The 21,607-nt window shown below is 43.0% G+C and overlaps 2 long non-coding RNA genes across 10 annotated transcripts in view; one reads left to right on the top strand and one right to left on the bottom strand.

Moving 5' to 3' along the window:
• LOC135096999 (uncharacterized) overlaps window positions 1–15,091 on the top strand; it is a 24,130-nt gene extending 9,039 nt beyond the window's left edge. For both annotated transcript variants that reach the window (XR_010265257.1, XR_010265258.1), the window contains exons 2-3: window positions 4,018–4,081; window positions 14,954–15,091. This is a non-coding gene — a long non-coding RNA (uncharacterized LOC135096999). The remainder of the gene's footprint in view (window positions 1–4,017; window positions 4,082–14,953) is intronic.
• LOC135096996 (uncharacterized) lies at window positions 3,629–20,437 on the bottom strand. Of its 8 annotated transcripts, XR_010265252.1 has the most exons (13): window positions 20,221–20,358; window positions 19,699–19,853; window positions 17,507–17,703; window positions 17,067–17,124; window positions 15,565–15,753; window positions 14,941–15,088; window positions 14,455–14,581; window positions 13,839–14,065; window positions 13,651–13,741; window positions 12,048–12,207; window positions 11,399–11,596; window positions 11,184–11,294; window positions 7,544–7,859 (listed from the first exon to the last, which is right to left on the bottom strand). It is a non-coding gene; the product is annotated as an uncharacterized LOC135096996 (long non-coding RNA). The 8 variants fall into 8 exon arrangements; XR_010265251.1 differs by lacking the exons at window positions 7,544–7,859; window positions 15,565–15,753 and adding an exon at window positions 3,629–3,770; XR_010265254.1 differs by lacking the exon at window positions 15,565–15,753 and having other exon boundaries at window positions 17,507–17,668.
• Window positions 20,438–21,607: the final 1,170 nt, after the last annotated feature.

The following is a 21,607-nucleotide window of genomic DNA, read 5'->3' as shown; positions in this document are numbered from 1 at the left end:
CAGAATAGGAGTGAGAGAAAGAAGAAAGTCTTGTGCAGCGAGGCCGCGGAAGGAGGGGAGGCATGCAGTTAGCAAGATCAGAAGAGCAGTTAGCATGAAAATAGCGGTAGAAGACAGCTAGAGATGCAACATTGCGGCGGTGAGAGAGAGGCTGAAGACAGTCAGTTAGAGGAGAGGAGTTGATGAGACGAAAAGCTTTTGATTCCACCCTGTCTAGAACAGCAGTATGAGTGGAACCCCCCCAGACATGTGAAGCATACTCCATACATGGACGGATAAGGCCCTTGTACAGAGTCAGCAGCTGGGGGGGTGAGAAAAACTGGCGGAGACGTCTCAGAACACCTAACTTCATAGAAGCTGTTTTAGCTAGAGATGAGATGTGAAGTTTCCAGTTCAGATTATAAGTAAAGGACAGACCGAGGATGTTCATTGTAGAAGAGGGGGACAGTTGAGTGTCATTGAAGAAGAGGGGATAGTTGTCTGGAAGATTGTGTCGAGTTGATAGATGGAGGAATTGAGTTTTTGAGGCATTGAACAATACCAAGTTTGCTCTGCCCCAATCAGAAATTTTAGAAAGATCAGAAGTCAGGCGTTCTGTGGCTTCCCTGCGTGATGTGTTTACCTCCTGAAGGGTTGGACGTCTATGAAAAGACGTGGAAAAGTGCAGGGTGGTATCATCAGCATAGGAGTGGATAGGACAAGAAGTTTGGTTTAGAAGATCATTAATGAATAATAAGAAGAGAGTGGGTGACAGGACAGAACCCTGAGGAACACCACTGTTAATAGATTTAGGAGAAGAACAGTGACCGTCTACCACAGCAGCAATAGAACGGTCAGAAAGGAAACTTGAGATGAAGTTACAGAGAGAAGGATAGAAACCGTAGGAGGGTAGTTTGGAAATCAAAGCTTTGTGCCAGACTCTATCAAAGGCTTTTGATATGTCCAAGGCAACAGCAAAAGTTTCACCAAAGTCTCTAAAAGAGGATGACCAAGACTCAGTAAGGAAAGCCAGAAGATCACCAGTAGAGCGGCCTTGACGGAACCCATACTGGCGATCAGATAGAAGGTTGTGAAGTGATAGATGTTTAAGAATCTTCCTGTTGAGGATAGATTCAAAAACTTTAGATAAGCAGGAAATTAAAGCAATAGGACGGTAGTTTGAGGGATTAGAGCGGTCACCCTTTTTAGGAACAGGTTGAATGTAGGCAAACTTCCAGCAAGAAGGAAAGGTAGATGTTGACAGACAGAGCTGAAAGAGTTTGACTAGGCAAGGTGCAAGCACGGAGGCACAGTTTCGGAGAACAATAGGAGGGACCCCATCAGGTCCATAAGCCTTCTGAGGGTTTAGGCCAGCGAGGGCATGGAAAACATCATTACGAAGAATTTTAATACGAGGCATGAAGTAGTCAGAGGGTGGAGGAGAGGGAGGAACAAGCCCAGAATCATCCAAGGTAGAGTTTTTAACAAAGGTTTGAGCAAAGAGTTCAGCTTTAGAAATAGATGTGATAGTAGTGGTGCCATCTGGTTGAAGTAGAGGAGGGAAAGAAGAAGAAGCAAAGTTATTGGAGATATTTTTGGCTAGATGCCAGAAATCACGAGGGGAGTTAGATCTTGAAAGGTTTTGACATTTTCTGTTAATGAAGGAGTTTTTGGCTAGTTGGAGAACAGACTTGGCATGGTTCCGGGCAGAAATATAAAGTGCATGAGATTCTGGTGAAGGAAGGCTTAAGTACCTTTTGTGGGCCACCTCTCTATCATGTATAGCACGAGAACAAGCTGTGTTAAACCAAGGTTTAGAAGGTTTAGGACGAGAAAAAGAGTGAGGAATGTACGCCTCCATGCCAGACACTATCACCTCTGTTATGCGCTCAGCACACAAAGACGGGTCTCTGACACGGAAGCAGTAGTCATTCCAAGGAAAATCAGCAAAATACCGCCTCAGGTCCCCCCAACTAGCAGAGGCAAAACGCCAGAGGCACCTTCGCTTAGGGGGATCCTGAGGAGGGATTGGAGTGATAGGACAAGATAAAGATATGAGATTGTGATCGGAGGAGCCCAACGGAGAAGAAAGGGTGACAGCATAAGCAGAAGGATTAGAGGTCAGGAAAAGGTCAAGAATGTTGGGCGTATCTCCAAGACGGTCAGGAATACGAGTAGGGTGTTGCACCAATTGCTCTAGGTCATGGAGGATAGCAAAGTTGTAGGCTAGTTCACCAGGATGGTCAGTGAAGGGAGAGGAAAGCCAAAGCTGGTGGTGAACATTGAAGTCTCCAAGAATGGAGATCTCTGCAAAAGGGAAGAGGGTCAGAATGTGCTCCACTTTGGAAGTTAAGTAGTCAAAGAATTTCTTATAGTCAGAGGAGTTAGGAGAGAGGTATACAGCACAGATAAATTTAGTATGAGAATGACTCTGTAGTCGTAGCCAGATGGTGGAAAACTCGGAAGATTCAAGAGCGTGGGCACGAGAGCAGGTTAAGTCATTGCGCACATAAACGCAGCATCCAGCTTTGGATCGAAAATGAGGATAGAGAAAGTAGGAGGGAACAGAAAAGGGGCTACTGTCAGTTGCCTCAGACACCTGAGTTTCAGTGAGGAAAAGAAGATGAGGTTTAGAAGAGGAGAGGTGGTGTTCTACAGATTGAAAATTAGATCTTAGACCGCGAATGTTGCAGAAGTTAATGAAGAAAAAGTTGAGGGGGGTGTCAAGACACTTAGGGTCGTCGACGGAAAGGCAGTCCGACCTGGGGACATTTATGGTCCCCTCCCCAGATGGGGACTCCGAGGCTGGTGTAGGAGTCGCCATGATTTTAAAATTTTTGGAGTGAAGGGTGTGTGTGTTATTAGGTGCTTGTAGTTTTGTGTGGAGGAAGAGAGTTGTCTTTAGAGGGCAGGCTGTGACTACCCCCTTGTGTTGTGAGACACAAAGGGAAACGTTCAGTGAGGTCACAGCTGGGTTTAATGATAAGTTCACAGCACCCCCTGAACAGTGCTTTAGACCTCACTGGGAGTAATTATCGTTTCGGCAGGTGTCTACTGCCTCCTCCTCCTACTACTACTATAACTACTATTACTACTACTACTACTACTACTGTGTGTGTGTGATATTGATAACAATTATAGTAACAATATAACAACAAAAACTACTACTACTACTATTATTACCACTATTATTACTACTGCTATTACTAATTTAAATACTACTACTGCAGCTGTTTTTGCAACAATTTTTAAGGCATTACTATTAATATTCACATAGTATTATTAGCAGCAGTAGTAGTAATAGTGTTAGAGGTAGTAGTAGTAGTAGTAGTAGTAGTTGTAGTAGTAGCAGTAGTAGTAGTAATAGTAGTAGTAGTAACAGTAGTAGTAGTAGTAACAAATCGCAAATATTACCTCTACCACTACTACTACTATTACTGCTACTACTACTTTTTTCCTCTCACAAAGGCTTCTACTCTCCTTTCTTCTATTACTGCTACCACTAGTATTACTACCACCACTAATACCACTACAACCACTACTACTACTACTACTACTACTACTACTACTACACACGCTTGCTTATGGAGGTCGTGAACAGTTCCATCTGGTACAAACTTAGCTGTGATGCGAGCAATGGTGCGTCACCTGGGTGGATTCCTGTCAAAGTGTCTTCTGAATTGTCTTTGCACTTCTTTGACATTTTCGTGATTCCAGTAACACTTTATGACAGATGTTCTTTCTTCAAAGCTTTGTCTTACTTCTGACATTATTATTTTGGCCAACTGCTTCTGAAAAAAAAAAATTCAGTTAATTATAGCGAGTCAAACAAGGAGTACATTTTTGGATCTCTCTCTCTCTCTCTCTCTCTCTCTCTCTCTCTCTCTCTCTCTCTCTCTCTCTCTCTCTCTCTCTCTCTGTGTGTGTGTGTGTGTGTTTATACAGATAGATACAAATAGATAGATGTACACAGGTACAGACTTGTGCTTGTGGAGTATAAATGTAAGAGCATGAAGCACAGTGTGTCTCTCCCCACAGGCACCTCCCGCCTCACTCCTTGCTTCCTCCCGTCTCCCAGAGTCTACACACCTGCACTCTTGAGGTGAGTACACTTACTCTTTTCTTTCCTAGAAATTGTTTTCACTGTGTTTTCTATTGCACACAATTGGAAAAGGTGTTATTCAGAGGCATTGATAACTACACTTAAGTGTTAAGTGTGTGTTTAACGGGTTCTATAAATAATGTTCCTTATCGGGGAGAACAAAGTGAATTGTGATTGTTGGGCTAGGTAACAACTGTCCATTATCGGGCGATGCATAGTGAGGGTTGTGTAAGAATAGTTATGTTGGTGTATGGTTGCAGGAGTTAGCAGCCAATGGCGTTAGGTTGCCAGGTGGACGAGTAGGGCCGAGTGGTGTCAACGTGAGGGCAGTGTAGCTGATCGTGTGGAAAGTGGGGGTGCCAACTCCACTGGTTCTAATTACAAGTTTGGTTGTAGTGCCGGACTGGAGCAACAAATATGCCCATTGGATCGAGAATGTGTAGTGCACTGATGTGGGTAATGTGAACTGGAAATATAAATAAGGATTGAGACAAAATGGTATATTATGTTCCTTGTTACGTGGCACGGCTTCCTATAATCTCCAGCTACTCCTAATTACGAGTAGATGCCTGCCTTTCAGTGTGGTCAACGCCACGACACACCAGGTTTCCTTTAACATTCTCTCTCTCTCTCTCTCTCTCTCTCTCTCTCTCTCTCTCTCTCTCTCTCTCTCTGTAAAACAATATAAAAATCGATAACAGCAACAACAACAACAACAACAACCCCAGCTCCACACCATCTGGTTCACCACCACCACAGCCCCAACACAACAGCAACACAACCACAGCCGTTAACACCTGTACCACCACCACCACCACCACCACAACACAAAGTACAAAACAAACTCGTGCAGGAAATTAAATCTGAATTGTGATCGGATTTATATAGTTTTTCCTCTACTTTATTTCCTCTTTCGTATTTCCTCTTTCGTAACAAATCGCTACTGTGCTTTTTTTGTTTTGTTTTTATCTCTTCTTTTTCCTACTACTTCCTCTTCTTCCATTTTCCACTTACTCCTTCCTTCTGCCCAATTTATTCACGTGGATTCTCCCCTTTTCTTTCCCTTTTTTCATTCACTCTCATTCATTTCCTTCTTCCTTTTCATAATCAACACGTTTTCGCTTCCACTCAGTGCCTCTTTCCCTTTTACACATCCATTGTTATTCATTATTTTCCTTTCTCTCATCGATTCTCTCCTTCCCTCTTCTTCTTTCATTCTTTCTTTCTTTCTTCACTGCAATTCCTTCCTTCCTTATCCTTACATTCATTCATTCTTGTTTTCCTCTCCACATTCGCGCCTTCCTTCCCTCCTCCACACTCCTTCGCTTTCCTCCCTTTCTCCTGCACCTTTCTCTCTCTTGCACCCTTTCATTCGTTTCTCTTGCCCAGTCTCACACTACATATTCCCTCTTTTTCACCTTATTGCTTCCTTCCTCTCTTCTTTCCTCTACATTCTTTTACTCCTTTCCTTGCTTTACACTCCTTCCTCCTATTACCCTCTACCACTCTCACTCTTCCCTTCTTTCCCCTCTTCTTCCCCCTCGTTCTTTCCTCTTGTGCGCTCATATCTTGCATTCTGTTCTCTCTGCACCCCACTACACCTCTTCCACCTCCTGCTCCACTTCCCTCCTTCAGCTCTGCATTATTTCGCTTCTCACCTTCTTTCTTCCCTTCAGTAATTGCTCCACACAGACGCCATGTGGGTTAAGCGTGGAGAAGGAAGAGGAGGAGGAGGAGGAAGTGGTGGTGGTGGTGGAGTCCTTTGTAAGGCTTCTACACACCTGTTTAGGCTATTGATGTATGTGCGTGGCTGGTGAGACAAGAGGGATCAAATCAGATAATGAGGGATAGACAGTGGGGTTGAAAGAAGAAGTAGTAGAGGTTGGGTGAAGAACAGTGACAGAAGTATGAGAATGAAATATGACAGAAATGCCGTCTTGTCTGCGCCACAGGTGTTTCAGTTCATTTAGTTTTCTAAAATAATAGTACAACAGTTGTATTATTCATATATTGGTTCAGGTAAGGCTTTTCGAAATGTGTTTACTGGTTTCCTGAAGAGGCGATGTTCATTTTCTTCTGCTGGAGTTGTGTTTATGTACGTGGCGTCCTTGAGTATGTGCGTCAGTTTGTGATGTACTTGTTTTCCTCTCATATAAAATATTTTATTAATTGGTTCCATTTTTGCTTGTGTGTGCAGTTCCTCCGGTGTGTGGGGATGTTTCGTTGTAGGCGAAGCGGAGTGGAAAAGTGTGTGTGTGTGTGTGCGTGTGAGAGAGAGAGAGAGAGAGAGAGAGAGAGAGAGAGAGAGAGAGAGAGAGAGAGAGAGAGAGAGAGAGAGAGAGAGAGAGAGAGAGAGAGAGAGAGAGAGAGAGAGAGAGAGTGAGGGGACAGGGGAAGCAGACGGGCAGACAGACGGACAATCATACATACAAACAGGCATGCAGACAGACAGAGACCGGCAACCTCCTCCCCCTACACACACACACACACACACACACACACACACACACACACACACACACACACACACAGGTATATAAAGAACACAGGCTTCTCCACCGACCTTGATGGAACGTTTTGTGGTGAAAAGTTGAGAATTTCCAAAGGTATCACTGACTGGAGAGGTGTAATGAAGTGGACTCTTGGTTTTCTTTAGTCCAATGGCTTCTCCACCAACCTTGATAGGACGCAGTGTAAGTGTCGTCGATTATTTTCTTAGTCGCTAATGACAAAAAGAGTAATGAGTTCCAGAAATTGTCTTTTTTTTCCCCTGCGAGGTTAATGAAATGTGGCTGTGGAGGTGAAGCATGCATTCTTCAAACACTACTGACATTAAAAGAAGTATTCGAGTTCTTGGAGTTATTCTCATGTCTACAGTCAGTTTTTACTGTTGTGGTTCCTGCCTTCGACTTTAATAGAATGTTGTGGCGTAAGAGAAATATATATTTTTTCAAACGCCACTGACATCAAGTACAGTTATCGAGTTTTTGAATGAAATATTTTAACATCAGCAGTTATTTATTTATTTATTTATTTATTTATTTATTTTAGTTTTGGCTTCTCATGCTTGGTAGTGTGTCGTGGTGCAGGTGAACACAATGGTCTGTTTTTTGTATGAAATGTGTATTATAAAATAGGGTAAGTAAAGTTTTTTTTTAATGTATTCATTTAAACAACAAATCTACGTATTTTTTTTTATTTCTATTAAATAATTAAAGTTTTTTTTTTAATGTATTCATGTAAACAACAAATCTACGTATTTTTTTTTTTATTTCTATTAAATAATTAAAGTTTTTTTTAATGTATGCATGTAAACAACAAATCTTCGTATTTTTTTTTATTTCTATTAAATAATTAAAGTTTTTTTTTTATGTATTCATGTAAACAACAAATCTACTTTTTTTTCTATTAAATAATAATAATAACAATAATAATAATAATAATAATAATAATAATAATAATAATAATAATTCTCTCTCTCTCTCTCTCTCTCTCTCTCTCTCTCTCTCTCTCTGGAACACTACCACTGCCAGTAAAAAGAGTAATCGAGTTGTTGAAGTACTTAAATGCCTGAAGTTGTATGATTTTACTGGTTCTTGCCATGACTGATGGCCTTGGAATAAGCGAAGAGAACAACTTGGAGCAGCACCGCAAACACTAAAAGCAGCAGACGAATAGTTCAAACCTCTCAGCGGCTCTTGTTTTCATATCTGCTCAGTGACGGTGGCTGGAGTAAACCGATAGCTGGAACATTCGACCACCTGAACAATTCGTAATACTGAAAAAATTAACTGGAATGACTGAACCAATTCCATCACTCCTAATGCACAAAAGAAACCGAAAAAAAATGATGTAGTTGGTGAAAGACTTGCCCAACTAAACGATTCCTGCCATAGAAACATGAAAAATTAAAACACTAACAATTTCTGGGATTTCTGATAAATTCTCATTTTCTTATGGTCTCTCTCTCTCTCTCTCTCTCTCTCTCTCTCTCTCTCTCTCTCACTATATATATATATATATATATATATATATATATATATATATATATATATATATATATATATATATATATATATATATATATATATATATATATATATATATATATATATATATTATATTATATATATTATATTATATTATATATATTATATTATATTATATATATATATATATATATATATATATATATATATATATATATATATATATATATATATATATATATATATATATATATATATATATATATATATATATATATATATATATATATATATATATATATATATATATATATATATATATATATATATATATATATATATATATATATATATATATATATATATATATATATATATATATATATATATATATATATATATATATATATATATATATATATATATATATATATATATATATATATATATATATATATATATATATATATATATATATATATATATATATATATATATATATATATATATATATATATATATATATATATATATATATATATATATATATATATATATATATATATATATATATATATATATATATATATATATATATATATATATATATATATATATATATATATATATATATTTTTTTTTTTTTTATGTAGGAAGGATACTGGAAAAGGGCAACAAAAATCTAATAATAAAAATGCCCACTGAAATGCCAGTCCCTTAAAAGGGTCAAAGCAGTGGTCAAAAATTGGTGGATAAGTGTCTTGAAACCTCCCTCTTGAAGGAATTCAAGTCATAGGAAGGTGGAAATACATAAGCAGGCAGGGAGTTCCAGAGTTTACCAGAGAAAGGGATGAATGATTGAGAATACTGGTTAACTCTTGCGTTAGAGAGGTGGACAGAATAGGGGTGAGAGAAAGAAGAAAGTCTTGTGCAGCGAGGCCGTGGAAGGAGGGGAGGCATGCAGTTAGCAAGATCAAAAGAGCAGTTGGCATGAAAATAGCGGTAGAAGACAGCTAGATATGCAACATTGCGGCGGTGAGAGAGGGGCTGAAGACAGTCAGTTAGAGGAGAGGAGTTGATGAGACGAAAAGCTTTTGACTCCACCCTGTCTAGAAGAGCACTATGAGTGGAACCCCCCCAGACATGTGAAGCATACTCCATACATGGACGGATAAGGCCCTTGTACAGAGTTAGCAGCTGGGGGGGGGTGAGAAAACCTGGCGGAGACGTCTCAGAACACCTAACTTCATAGAAGCTGTTTTAGCTAGAGATGAGATGTGAAGTTTCCAGTTCAGATTATAAGTAAAGGACAGACCGAGGATGTTCAGTGTAGAGGAGGGGGACAGTTGAGTGTCATTGAAGAAGAGGGGATAGTTGTCTGGAAGATTGTGTTGAGTTGATAGATGGAGGAATTGAGTTTTTGAGGCATTGAACAATACCAAGTTTGCTCTGCCCCAATCAGAAATTTTAGAAAGATCAGAAGTCAGGCGTTCTGTGGCTTCCCTGCGTGATGTGTTTACCTCCTAAAGGGTTGGACGTCTATGAAAAGACGTGGAAAAGTGCAGGGTGGTATCATCAGCATAGGAGTGGATAGGACAAGAAGTTTGGTTTAGAAGATCATTAATGAATAATAAGAAGAGAGTGGGTGACAGGACAGAACCCTGAGGAACACCACTGTTAATAGATTTAGGAGAAGAACAGTGACCGTCTACCACAGCAGCAATAGAACGGTCAGAAAGGAAATTTGAGATGAAGTTACAGAGAGGATAGAAACCGTAGGAGGGTAGTTTTGAAATCAAAGCTTTGTGCCAGACTCTATCAAAGGCTTTTGATATGTCCAAGGCAACAGCAAAAGTTTCACCAAATTCTCTAAAAGAGGATGACCAAGACTCAGTAAGGAAAGCCAGAAGATCACCAGTAGAGCGGCCTTGACGGAACCCATACTGGCGATCAGATAGAAGGTTGTGAAGTGATAGATGTTTAAGAATCTTCCTGTTGAGGATGGATTCAAAAACTTTAGATAGGCAGGAAATTAAAGCAATAGGACGGTAGTTTGAGGGATTAGAGCGGTCACCCTTTTTAGAAACAGGTTGAATGTAGGCAAACTTCCAGCAAGAAGGAAAGGTAGATGTTGACAGACAGAGCTGAAAGAGTTTGACTAGCAAGGTGCAAGCATGGAGGCACAGTTTCAGAGAACAATAGGAGGGACCCCATCAGGTCCATAAGCCTTTCAAGGGTTTAGGCCAGCGAGGGCATGGAAAACATCATTGCGAAGAATTTTAATACGTGGCATGAAGTAGTCAGAAGGTGGAGGAGAGGAAGGAACAAGCCCAGAATCATCCAAGGTAGAGTTTTTAGCAAAGGTTTGAGCAAAGAGTTCAGCTTTAGAAATAGATGTTATAGCAGTGGTGCCATCTGGTTGAAGTTTGGGTGTGTGTGGCAGTGTTTGGGTGTGTGTGGCAGTGTCTGGGTGTGTTTGGCAGTGTGTGGGTGTGTGTGGCAGTGTCTGAGTGTGTGTGGCAGTGTCTGGGTGTGTGTGGCAGTGTCTGGGTGTGTGTGGCAGTGTCTGGGTGTGTGTGGCAGTGTCTGGGTGTGTGTGGCAGTGTCTGGGTGTGTGTGGCAGTGTCTGGGTGTGTGTGGCAGTGTCTGGGTGTGTGTGGCAGTTTCTGGGTGTGTGTGGCAGTGTCTGGGTGTGTGTGGCAGTGTCTGTAATGACTTGATTGAAAGTTTCTGTGGTTTACTCACATCACACTAATTCAAATCAAGTGTTGGTGGTGCAGGTGTGAGCAACAGCCAGGTAGAGGAGGGACACAGTTTTTGGGCATTTTCAGATGTGTAAGTGTGTAATGTGTTATGTTTTCAGGTGTGTAAATGTGTTTTTTATGTGTAGATAGCTTGGGTTTGTATTTCTGTCTGTGTATTGTGTCGTTCTGGTGTTGAATTTGTTGTTGTCTTGTGTTTTGTTCATGTTTTTCTTCATTCCTCTGTGTGTTTCTTTCCCCGTCTCCTGCCCCTCCTTCACAACAAACGTCGTTCTTTTCTTGCACCAATTACCATCCAATCATTGTTTTTAATCCTTACATTCTCTCTTTCCCTCTCTCTGTCTGTCTTACCTGTTTTTCGTCATCTAATTTCCTCCTTTCTTCCTCTCTTACACTTGCAATTCTCTCTTCAATCTCTATCTCTCTCTCTTTCATCAGTTCCTCTCTCAGTCTGTCCAGGCCCTGAGGAATTAAAGAGAGGCATTAAAGTAAGACAGAACATTTCCAGTGTGAATTGTGGGTGTCCTCTCCCTCTTTCTCTCTTTGTCTCTTTCTCTTCCTCTCACCTCCCATCTGTTGAGAGAGGAGGCTGGGGAGGAGGGCGGGTGCTCCTCGCTGGGACTTGAAGAGAAAGGCAGGCTAGTGGGGGAGGTGCTGGTGGTGGCTGTGGTCGTTGTCATCATTCTAAATCTAGACCTTTTGTTTTCAACCTCCAGCCTGTGCCTCTTTCTCTCCTCCTCCAGTTCCCTTCGGCCTTCCTCCACCTGAAGTAGTAGTAGTAGTAGTTGTAGTAGTAGTAGTAGTAGTAGTAGTTAGTGTTTTGGTACAGGGGACATGACAAGGGTGACTAAGAGGGGGTCTGGTGGGGGTCTTCAAGTGGCACAGGGGACATGACAAGGGTGACTAAGAGGGGGTCTGGTGGGGGTCTTCAAGTGGCACAGGGGACATGACAAGGGTGACTAAGAGGGGGTCTGGTGGGGGTCTTCAAGTGGCACAGGGGACATGATAAGGGTGACTAGGAGGGGGTCTGGTGGGGGTCTTCAAGTGGCACAGGGGACATGATAAGGGTGACTAGGAGGGGGTCTGGTGGGGGTCTTCAAGTGGCACAGGGGACATGATAAGGGTGACTAGGAGGGGGTCTGGTGGGGGTCTTCAAGTGGCACAGGGGACATGATAAGGGTGACTAGGAGGGGGTCAGTACCACAACATACTTACCTGTAAGGCCATAAAGTCTCTCTCCTGATTGGCTGAGGGCTGGCCAATCAGAGGCTGGGACTGCAGTGGTGTGGGAGGGGGAGGGAGGGCCACACCTAACCCTCCTCCTCCTCCTCCTCCTCCTCCTTCCTCTTCCTCTTCCTCCTCCTCTTCTTCAAAACTAAAAGGAAAAATATCTTCAATATATAAATCTGTTAATATAAAGTCAGTGATGGTGGTGGTGGTGGTGGTGGTGGTGGAGGGGGAGAGGCCAACCTGTGGGGGGGGAGAGAGGAGGGGATGAGGGGGGCAGTGTGTATGTATATATGTGTGTGTGTGTGTGTGTGTGTGTGTGTGTGTGTGTGTGTGTGTGTGTGTGTGTGTGTGTGTGTGTGTGTGTGTGTGTGTGTGTGTGTGTGTGTCTCTAGTTGAAGTGATGTGGGTTTTTGAGGGTGTTTTTTACAGTTGCAGTGACAGGTTAACAACATTTCTGCATTACTGACAGGAGAAACACTCTTTTAAAAGGCTCCAGTTGAAGTGACACGGGTTTCCAAGTGTGTTTTTACAATTGCAGTGACAGATTAACAACATTTCTGCATTACTGACAGGAGAAACACTTTTAAAGGCTGTAGTTGAAGTGACGTGGGTTTTCAAGGGTGTTTTTACAGTTGCAGTGACAGATTAACATTTCTGCATTACTGATGGGAGAAACATTCTTTTAAAAGGCTGTAGTTGAAGTGATGTGGGTTTTCAAAGGTGTTTTTACGGTTCCAGTGACAGATTAACATTTCTGCATTACTGACAGGAGAAACACTCTTTTAAAAGGCTGTAGTTGAAGTGATGTGGGTTTTCAAAGGTGTTTTTACAGTTGCAGTGACAGATTAACAACATTTCTCTATTACTGACAGGAGAAACACTCTTTTAAAAGGCTGTAGTTGAAGTGACGTGGGTTTTCAAGGATGTTTTTACAGTTGCAGTGACAGATTAACATTTCAGCATTACTGACAGGAGAAACACTCTTTTAAAGGCTGTAGTTGAAGTGACAAGGGTTTTCAAGGGTGTTTTTACAATTGCAGTGACAGATTAACAACATTTCTTCATTACTGACAAGATACACTCTTTTAAAAGGCTGTAGTTGAAGTGACGTGGGTTTTCAAGGGTGTTTTTACAGTTGCAGTGACAGATTAACAACATTTCTGCATTACTGACAGGAGAAACACTCTTTTAAAAGGCTGCAGTTGAAGTGATGTGGGTTTTCAAGGATGTTTTTACAGTTGCAGTGACAGATTAACATTTCTGCATTACTGACAGGAGAAACACTCTTTTAAAAGGCTGTAGTTGAAGTGATGTGGGTTTTCAAAGGTGTTTTTACGGTTCCAGAGACAGATTAACAACATTTGTGCATTAGTGACAGAAGAAACACTCTTGAGAACCAGGCTGAGTGTCCCTGTGGCCTTGGAAACATGCAATATTCTAACACAGGGGGAGGGGGAGCCACACTAAAGACAACTGTGACAACACTCAACTTGTTAAACAATGCAAGATTACAAACTTGACTCAATCCTGCGGAAACAGAATTACGCAGCAAGAATTAGGTGTGAATACCTGACATACACACACACACCTGAGCCAGTCCCCTGCAGCAGAGTTGGGCAATCTGACGTCACTTTGGCTGTCCTTGGCGCTGATCCAGTCCAGCAGCAACACTTGCCTCACTGACAGACAGACACAGAGAGAGAGAGAGAGAGAGAGATATATCAACAATTATTCTTATTTACAACAACAACAACAACAACAATAACAACAACTTACTTTCTCTTTTTCCTCCTTCTCCTCCTCTTTTCTCCTCCTCCTGCTCTTCCTCCTCTTCCTCCTCCTCCTTCTCCTCCTCTTCCTTCTCTTCCTCCTCCTCTTTCTTCTGTGCTGTGCTTGTCCTCCTCTTCTTCCCAGCTTCTTCCTCTTCCTCTTCCTCTTGTGTCTTCCCCAAGAGTTCAGGGAAGACTGGAATCCTTGCCAGTAGCTTAAGGTCCTCTTCAAAACTGTAAGTAGTAGTAGTAGTAGTAGTAGTAGTAGTAGTAGTAGTAGTAGTAGTAGTAGTAATGTTGACAGACGGACACACATACACACACACTCCAACCAATCTTTCATCTCTTTCCTCCTCTCTCCTCTCTCTTCCTCCTCCTCCTCCTTCTCTCCCTACCGGTAAGTTGGCAGGAAGAGTGGGGCATCACACAAAACTATAGGAGAGACTTGTAAATGATAAAAAATATAAGCAAGACATTCTCTCCACCTCCCTCTCTTCTCTCCTCCATATCTCCCTCCAAAAGTTACCTTCAGGCTTCTCCTCCCTCACAGACCTTTCTCCATGTTCCCTCCACCTTTCCTCCAACCCTGACACACACACACACACACACACACACAAACTCACGACTGAAGCAGGGCGACCTTCTCCTCCGGGCCACTGAGATACTCCACAAAATTTTGCTGGAATGCGTCATGTCTTGTTCTGAAGGCTGCCACAATGTCCTCCAAGTTGGCCACCACTGCTGCCCAGCCTGCAGTAGTAGTAGTAGTAGTAGTAGTAGTAGTAGTAGTAGTAGTAGTAGTAGTAGTAGTAGTAGTAGTAGTAGTAGTAGTAGTAGTGGACAGAGGAAAGAAAGAGGAAGAGGAGAGAGACAAATTCATAACAATTATTTCTTCTTCTTCTTTGTTCCCTCTTCTCTTCTTTATCTTTTTCTCTTTCTTCCTCTTTACTTTCCCTCTCTTTCTGCTTTCCCTTGTGACCTTCAGAACCCCCTGTGACCTTCAGAACCCATGACCTTCATTTTGACACACTCACAACATTCAAATTTGAAAAACCTAACTTAACCTAACTTAACCTAACCTAACCTAATCTGACCTAACCCGACCTGACCTTGTTGCTGCAGATGCTGGTCGTGAACAAGTTGGCGACACGTTCTGGTGACCTCACTAGCGTGCTCGTAAAACTGCTGTGCTAACTGTGTCCGCGCCACCACAGCGTTGTAAGTGGCTGGCATGTTGAGACACCCCTCCACCTGTGCCTGCAACAGTAGTAGTAGTAGTAGTAGTAGTAGTAGTAGTAGTGGTAGTAGTAGTAGTAGTAGTAATTCAATAAAATAAAGCTGAATAAACAAACAAACAAACAAACAAACACACACATACACACAATAAAATAACAGAATATCAAGGAGTAAAAGTTGTATTTGGCAGTGGTCAGAGGTGAGGTCAGCCAGGAAGGTGAGAGGTCAGTGGGGAGGGCTGCAGCCTGGGGTGGTACAGCCAGCACTGGGAGAGTGACCACAAGGATGAGGGAGGGGAGGTCAAGAGGGGCATGGGGGGTCAAGGCGAGGGGGACGCAGCCAGCACACTGAGGACCGGTGGGCAGGACGACAAGTAGCAGACTGGGCTTCAAAAAATTGAGGAAAGAGACAGGAAGGAAGTGTGTGTGGAAGAGAGTGGTGGGTGAATGGAGCAGCATCACCAAGGAGGCTGTCAGTGGTGGTGAGTGGGGAGTCACCAGGGAGCTGTGGAGGAAGGCTGCCAACCACACAGATGAGGCTAGCAGGCAGACACAGGCAGATGTGTCTTGTGCTGAGCCTGCCACATGTAGGCCTGCTGGCTTGCTGCATCTGCCTGCCTCACCACTGCAAGTCAACCACCATTCTCACCCCTTCACCACCACCACCACCACCACCAGCAGCAGCACCTGTTGACAGTAGTAGTAGTAGTAGTAGTAGTAGTAGTAGTAGTAGTAGTAGTAGTAGTAGTAGTAGTAGTAGTAGTAACATACACACACACACACACACTAACCACTGTCACCTTGCAAACAAGCAATAGGCACATAGCAATTCTACAAATTCAACAAACAACATCAAATATTAACACAACTCACAAAACATTAACAACAAACAACAAAAAATAAAACAAAGATCAATACAAAACACAAACTAACATGAAAAATACAGCAAGATTGCCAGAGTGACTCGCGTGTGTCAATGACCCTGGCAGAGTTGACAAGCTGAAGAGGGGAGGCATCCCAGACACTGACACACACACACATACACACACACACACACACACACACACACACACACACACACACACACACACACACACACACACACACACTGCGCAGCCTGAATTGGCCCACACAGGTAAACTCAGTCAGTCAGTCAGTCAGTCAGTCAGTCAGTCAGTCAGTCAGTCAGTCAGTCAGTCAGTCAGTCAGCCACACAGTTAGTTAGTTAGTTAGTCAGTCAGTCAGTCAGTCCATCAGTCAGTCAGTCAGTCAGTCAGCCAGCCAGTCAGTCAGTCAGTCAGTCAGTCAGTCAGTCAGTCAGTCAGTCAGTCAGTCAGTCAGTCAGTCAGTCAGTCAGTCAGTCAGTCAGTCAGTCAGTCAGCCAGCCAGCCAGCCAGTCAGTCAGTCAGCCAGCCAGCCAGCCAGCCAGCCAGCCAGCCAGCCAGCCAGCCAGCCAGCCAGCCAGCCAGCCAGTCAGTCAGTCAGTCAGTCAGTCAGTCAGTCAGTCAGTCAGTCAGTCAGTCAGTCAGTCAGTCAGTCAGTCAGTCTCCTGGTGCAGGCTGCCTCTCCCTCGCCGGCTCCAGCCAGCGTGCCTTGCCTCACCAGCCGAGGGACACACAGCCTTGTCACTGGTGAGTTTGTTGTGCACCACAGTCAGGCAGGGTGTGTCTGCTGGTGCACCCTCACTCTGCCAGCCCCTCTGCCATTCCTCTCACTGCCCAGGAGTCTCTCCCGCACCAAACCACGTGACGGCCGCCACCCAGCACCGCCCATGCCAGGACCCACAGGACCATCACCCACACCCCTCCCGTCCGTCCACACCTCATGGAAAAACTTGTCTTATTTGGCCTCAGCGGAGACACACACACACACACACACACACACACACACGCACACACACACACACACACACACACACACACCAGTTTGGAAGAACTCTAAGCTAACCAAACTTAACCTAACCTAACCTAAGCTAAGGTAAGCTATCTGGCAATACTGACCTGTTTGTCTGTGGGCACCTTGACAGCATTGTGTATTGCACCCTTCAACACCTCAACACTGCACAAAATAAATAAACCAATTATTATTATTATTATTATTATTATTATTATTATTATTATTATTATTATTATCATTATTATTATTAGTGTGATTGTTGCCTCAGACTGTTCAGCTAACTAAAGGCTTACTCAAGTACCTATGTAGGCCTATGTATATTGACAGGTCACAAAATCTGTAGGCCTATGTATATTGACAGGTGACAAAATCTGTAGGCCTATGTATATTGACTGGTCACAAAATCTGTAGGCCTATGTATATTGACAGGTCACAAACACACACATTGATATAATTCTAATTACATAAATACCTTTGCCAAAAAATACATCTCTCTCTCTCTCTCTCTCTCTCTCTCTCTCTCTCTCTCTCTCTCTCTGCCTACCTCTCTAGTGCCAGGTTCATGTCAAAGGTCATCATGGTGCCAGTGTCAACAAGGAAAATGTAAATCATGTTGGCTCGGTTGAGGTCAGGTCAGGTCAGCCAGCCAGCCGTCCAATCACAATCCACAAAGCTCTGGGCCAATGGGAGGGCTGATGGTGATCACCTGTTGACCAATAGGATGGCTTGGTTTTTGCTTGGCTGAGGAGAGAGAGAGAGAGAGAGAGAGAGAGAGAGAGAGAGAGAGAGAGAGAGAGAGAGAGAGAGAGAGAGAGAGAGAGAGAGAGAGAGAGAGAGAGGTTAGGCTAGGTTGCTTTAGATTTCATTGTGTTAGGTTAGGTTAGGTTAGGTTAGGGGTGGGTCAGGCTAAGTCGGCACATCACCTGTGGTACAAATGCATCAAAAACACCTTTGGTCATTTTTTTATAGCATCACCTTAGTTATCCTGCTAAATTTGCAGCTACAACCAACACTGCCATCCCCTTTACTTCTTGCACCATACCCTAACCTAACCTAACCTAACCTAACTCCAACCTAACCTAACCTGACTTAAGCTAACCTAACCTGATCTAACCTAACTCTAACCTAACCTGATCTAACCTAACCTGACTTAAGCTAACCTAACCTAACCTAACTCTAACCTAACCTAACCTGATCTAACCTAACCTAAGTTAACCTAACCTCACCCAACCAAGGCTAACCTAACCTAACCTGACCAAAGTTAACCTAACCTAACCTAACTTAACTCAAGCCACTAGCTGCATCAGACAACAACAAGAGGTGCCCCTGTGTTGGCAAGCTTCCCACTGCCACAGCGCCAGTCACACTGCGGCCGTCAAGGAGAAAGCACATGGGCACCTTCTCTCTGTCCCAACAACTCGTGTGGCTTGACATGCGCACGCACACACACACACACACACGCACACACACACACACACATATTTATTTACACACACACACATATTTATTTACTTATGTGTGTGTGTGTGTGTGTGTGTGTGTGTGTGTGTGTGTGTGTGTGAGTGTAGTGAGCAGTGTTGTTTATAGAAAGTGTGTTTACTTCAAGATTATTCAAACCATTTGTGTGTGACATGCACATTTGTGACAAGCCAGCGACAACTTTGTTTGTTTGGGCAGCACGTTAATTTTAGCATTGAGAACAGAGAAGGCTTCCGTGCTGGAACACGCTGCGTGCCACTCACCAAACCACTCACACTAATCCCACTCATTTTCTTCACCTACAAATACAAGTTGTTGCAAATGTCATAATTTATTGATTTATTTCATCAGTGTAGGTGGTTTTCAATGACACAACTCCAATTCTGCACTGCACATTGTTTGTTTGTTTGTTTGTTTGTTTGTGTTACCGTGTCTTAGTTGTTCACACCATAAAAAGGGTGAGTGTTCAGTGGTGGAGTGTGAACACCTTGCCTCAGAGGAAAGGGTCAATGCATGGTGGTGTGTTGGTGTTGCACATGTTCCTGTCCCTTGCTAATGTTCAACAGTCAACAAAAGGTGCACTCAGTAATTGCAAAGGAGAAAAATGACTTTAAATCTACAGCTGTGTTTACTGCCCAGCGCACCACTGGTGTGCCAAGCCCCACACACCAGTGTGCTCACTGCTGCACCCGTCCACCTGTCCACGGTGCACAACAACCTCACGGCTTAACACAACACAACACAACACAACACAAGCTAACCTAACTCAACATAATATTACCAAACCTAACCTAACAAAACCTAACCAAACCTAACTTAACCTAACCAAACCTAACTTAACCTAACCAAACATAATATTACCTAACTTAATCTAACCTAACCTAACCAAACCTAACTTAACCTAACAAAACCTAACTTAACCTAACCAAACATAATATTACCTAACTTAACCTAACCAAACCTAACCAAACCTAACTTAACCTAACCAAATATAATATTACCTAACTTAACCTAACTTAACCTAACCAAACCTAACTTAACCTAACCAAACCTAACCAAACCTAACCAAACCTAACTTAACCTAACCAAACCTAACCATACCTAACCAAACCTAACTTAACCTAACCAAACCTAACTTAACCTAACTTAACCTAACCAAACCTAACTTAAGCTAACTTAACCTAACCAAACCTAACCATACCTAACCAAACCTAACTTAACCTAACCAAACCTAAAGTGAAGCAAGAATTGACTTACTGGTTCACAATTGCCAGGTGAAGCAAGCAAATTTACAGTTTACAAGACGCTGGCGTGACCTGCGAGACTCAACACTGTCCTTTCTTTCTTCCTTCCTTCCTTCTTTCCTTCCTTCCTTCCTTTATTTGTTTGTCACGAATTGTTCTCCTTCCTTTCTGCAGACACAACACTTAATGATATTCACGAAACAAATAACAACAGGAGGAGGAGGAGGAGGAGGAGGAGGAGGAGGAGGAGGAAGAGGAGGAGGAGGAGGAGGAGGAGGAGATAATTATAAGGAAAAAGAGACCAAGGAGAGAGAGAGAGAGAGAGAGAGAGAGAGAGAGAGAGAGAGAGAGAGAGAGAGAGAGAGAGAGAGATCAGGAAATTAAACCTTAGTAGTAGTAGTAGTAGTAGTAGTAGTAGTAGTAGTAGTAGTAGTTTTCGTTGCATGTGTACGAGAGAGAGAGAGAGAGAGAGAGAGAGAGAGAGAGAGAGAGAGAGAGAGAGAGAGAGAGAGAGAGAGAGATCGCCCTCACTCACCAGGCAGAGGAGACAGCAGCGGCCTGAGAGGTGCCTTCAAAAGACACACGCACACACACACGCACACACACACAGGCAGGCTCACACGCACACACAGACACACATACACACGGACAGCAGGAGGAGGAGCACTGTGACAAAGGTAAACAAGGCAACAATGACGATGATCTTGTTCTTGATCTTGTTGTTATTCTTCTTGTGACGTCTTCCGCAGATCGGCTACTTGAGAGCACGGGGTCAACATGTCTCCTCTAATTTAACACCTAAACTCCCTCAGGCGTACTTCCCAGGCGTGCACAAGGGACTTTTTCATCTCTTTTAGGGTCCCTTCCCTTTCTTCCTTGCCACGACACACTGGCAGCACTGTCAGCGTGCCTCTGTGTGTGAGCTGGAGGAGGCAGTAGACACCTGCCGAAACGATAATTACTCCCAGTGAGGTGTGCAGCACTGTTCAGGGGGTGCTGTGAACTTATCATTAAAGCCAGATGTGACCTCACTGAACGTTTCCCTTTGTGTCTCACAACACAAGGGGGCAGTCACAGCCTGCCCTCTAAAGACAACTCTCTTCCTCCACACAAAACTACAAGCACCTAATAGCACACACACCATTCACTCAAAAATTTTAAAATCATCATGGTGACTCCTACACCAGCCTCGGAGTCCCCATCTGGTGAGGGGACCATAAATGTCCCCAGGTCGGACTGCCTTTCCGTCGACGACCCTAAGTGTCTTGACACCCCCCTCAACTTTTTCTTCATTAACTTGTGCATTCGCGGTCTAAGATCTAATTTTCAATCTGTAGAACACCACCTCTCCTCTTCTAAACCTTATCTTCTTTTCCTCACTGAAACCCAGGTGTCTGAGGCAACTGACAGTAGCCCCTTTTCTGTTCCTTCCTACTTTCTCTATCCTCATTTTCGATCCAAAGCTGGATGCTGCGTTTATGTGCCAATGACTTAACCTGCTCTCGTGCCCATGCTCTTGATCTTCCGAGTTTTCCACCATCTGGCTACGACTACAGTCACTCTCATACTAAATTTATCTGTGCTGTATACCTCTCAATTAACTCCTCTGACTATAAGAAATTCTTTGACTACTTAACTTCCAAAGTGGAGCACATTCTGACCCTCTTCCCTTTTGCAGAGATCTCCATTCTTGGAGACTTCAATGTTCACCACCAGCTTTGGCTTTCCTCTCCCTTCACTGACCATCCTGGTGAACTAGCCTACAACTTTGCTATCCTCCATGACCTAGAGCAACACCCTACTCGTATTCCTGACTGTCTTGGAGATACGCCCAACATTCTTGACCTTTTCCTGATCTCTAATCCTTCTGCTTATGCTGTCACCCTTTCTTCTCCATTGGGCTCCTCCGATCACAATCTCAT

Source organism: Scylla paramamosain, unplaced genomic scaffold (assembly GCF_035594125.1).
Source record: "Scylla paramamosain isolate STU-SP2022 unplaced genomic scaffold, ASM3559412v1 Contig10, whole genome shotgun sequence".
NCBI classification, from domain to species: Eukaryota; Metazoa; Arthropoda; class Malacostraca; order Decapoda; family Portunidae; genus Scylla; species Scylla paramamosain.
Note: the sequence above shows the minus strand (reverse complement) of the source record. Positions and strands in the feature narration are given on the sequence as shown.